Source organism: Musca domestica, unplaced genomic scaffold, assembly GCF_030504385.1.
Source record: "Musca domestica strain aabys unplaced genomic scaffold, Musca_domestica.polishedcontigs.V.1.1 21, whole genome shotgun sequence".
NCBI lineage: Eukaryota > Metazoa > Arthropoda > Insecta > Diptera > Muscidae > Musca > Musca domestica.
The window spans coordinates 7636623-7639314 of NW_026712258.1; the positions used below are offsets into that span (position 1 = coordinate 7636623).

Below are 2692 nucleotides of genomic sequence, written 5' to 3' on the forward strand. Positions count from 1 at the left end.
GAATTATGGCCCAGAATAAAATCAAATTGTTGCCTTTACCATCCTTTGCAACGCAGTGTACTGCGAAGTAATATTTTCGAATTCTCTTCTTCATCTCTTCCTTCTGAAATTCTATCGTAACGCATGCGATAAAAAATGGCTTAGACATAATCCATTAGCTCAAGTGATGCGTTGGTCCAGCCACCCTCAATATCCGCAATAGGCTGGAGGTAACACGCGCGCCTACGGATCGTGAGGTTGTGGGTTCGAGCCCGGCTAAGAGCAAATGTACTTTTATATTTTTTGTCTTTAAATGAGTTTCCGTTCATTTTGGAGACTTCATGGCCGTAAGCAACTGGTATTAATGTAGTAGTTAGAAGTGAGAGTCGATTCTTGTCCGTATTAAGCAGAGAACAACTGCTGTTTCCATGTTATTTCGTTTAGTTTCTCCTGACTCAAATGCGTTCTAGGTAGTGGAAGCCAACTAAATCGCTGCCATAGCACTCGTTTAAATCTCCGTCGGACTTTTACATTTTTGCAACAGGCTAGTAAACAAGTGATCATTCATCCATTAGAAAAAAAATACTTTTTTTTTCGAAGTATATATGAAATTTTGATAAGTGTTTTTTAAGACATAATAAGAGTTGGTCTGCTTTATAAAATCAATTAAAATTTTAACAATCCGTGATCATAATTAAGTGCGTGATACGCCAAAATTCTACGAAGGTGTGGTTTTATTGAAAATGAAAGGTATTTTTTTTGGTTCTTTTTTTTCGTAAATTTAAATTTAAACAAATTACCTTCTGCATTTATTATTAGACAACTCGTACATCGTGATCTATCACATACTACCACAAACTTCTTTATCACCCAATTTTTAAAATTCCAAAACTGAGGTAAGAAGTGATTTTCCAGTGACCTTAATTATGCATGAAATCAGTATCGTTTTTTTTTCATTTGCTAGATCGATTTTACATTCCTCGTTTGCGGCGGAAATATCATAAGCCGTGAATGAGGATTTCCGTTTTTGTTGCTGGACAAATCATATTTTATTTTAAAGCCATACAAAAATTCTCTTCCTTTGGCTAAAAATACTTTTGAAGAAAATTCCATCCCAGGGTTTATGTTGGTTTACTACCTACATTGCGGATTGTAAGAAACCAACTATACATAATTTTGCCTTCACATATTTTCTACAAATTGGCAATATAATTAAATTTATCAGTATCCACACAAGTAGATAATACGAGTGTACCTAATCAAATCCACTACGGTGTAACATAAACACGTGTTGAAATCCAGAAATTGTGGCATTTCTACAACAAAGCCCATCACCAATACTTGCACGTGCTAACTAATAACCAATCAGTGGACAGCAGGAAAGCTTATGGGTAACATCCACTAGTAAAACCTGCGCTGAAGCCATCCTTGCCAACACAGCTCAGTAGCCCAGTCGGCTAAGGGGCACAACTAGTGAGCAGCAATCATAGCAACGTGGGTTCAAATCCCGCCACCGACACAAAATACTTTATTTCTAAAAATTTAAATTACAACGAGTTTCATAAGTATCAAATACAGAAAAATTGAGTTCCTTCAAATATGCAAACATTTTAACACCTAAAATTCTTTAAACCCTACAGCGAACCGCACCAATACACCTATATTCTTCAAAAACACGCAATACAAGCATTCATCGAGGCCTCGAGGATCAAAGTACAGCGAAGAAACAATGTGTTGAGATAAGCAAAAAGGATCAACATAAAATTCTTAAAAAAATATAAAAAAAACAAAAGTGAGTAAAAACCAAAAACAAATGAATTTAACAAAAACTTAAAATATTTGCATATCAAAAAAAAAAACAGAATTAAGAATAAGGATAAAACGAAAGGATCAAGGATCTGTTGTCAGTACATCAAAAATCAATCCTTTAGTAGTTTCTATAAATTAATTTTTCTATTGACACTTATTCATATGGTAAAAAAAATTTTGATCCTTTTGTTTATCCTTTTTGCATAAAGATAAGTTAGATTTTGTAATTTCTGTAATAAGCTAGTGATTTTTTTTAAGAAAAAAAAAAGTATTTTCCAAAATCAATTGATTGCCAGAATTGTATGTTTCACGAAGCAAAAAAAAAAAATGTCCTTTGTTAAATTATATCTTAAATTATATCTTTGATACAAAATTCCTTTCAATGTATTTTAAAATTCAAGAAATTTCAATAATCAAATGCTTAATTAAAAAAATTGAAGAACTAGCAAGGATATATTCAATCCGTTATACATTTGATGTACATATATATATAATTTCCCATGGAATTTAGTATGAATCAAGATTTTTTTTAGAACTTAAGCTTTCATGAATTTCTCCATAATTATATATATTTTATTTGATAAATGAAATTCCATATTTATCTAAATACATCTTGTTATTACTCAAGATGAATTGCTAAAGTCACGATATATTTTCTTACGATGGTGAGGTAAGCTAGGGGGAATCTAAGGATGATTTTGGGGTCTCAAACAACCTATAGCCTTGAGACCGTGGTTGGGAGGGTACAGAGGCTAGGCCTCCGCGAATATCTGGAGAGCCTACTGTTATATTCTAGGGTTGATCGTTGCAGTACATGGTCAAGATCATAGCCATCCAATAGTAGTTCTTTTGTAAACTAGGGAGTCTATAAAATTTTTTATTTATGTTCGGAAGAATAAATTGA

The 2692-nt window shown here is 32.8% G+C and overlaps 1 long non-coding RNA gene across 1 annotated transcript; it reads left to right on the forward strand.

Annotated features, from left to right (window-relative positions):
• Positions 1-605: 605 nt before the first annotated feature.
• On the forward strand, positions 606-1992 carry LOC131802469 (uncharacterized). The gene is made up of 3 exons (XR_009342214.1): positions 606-729; positions 799-875; positions 944-1992. It is a non-coding gene; the product is annotated as an uncharacterized LOC131802469 (long non-coding RNA).
• The last annotated feature ends 700 nt before the right edge of the window (positions 1993-2692 follow it).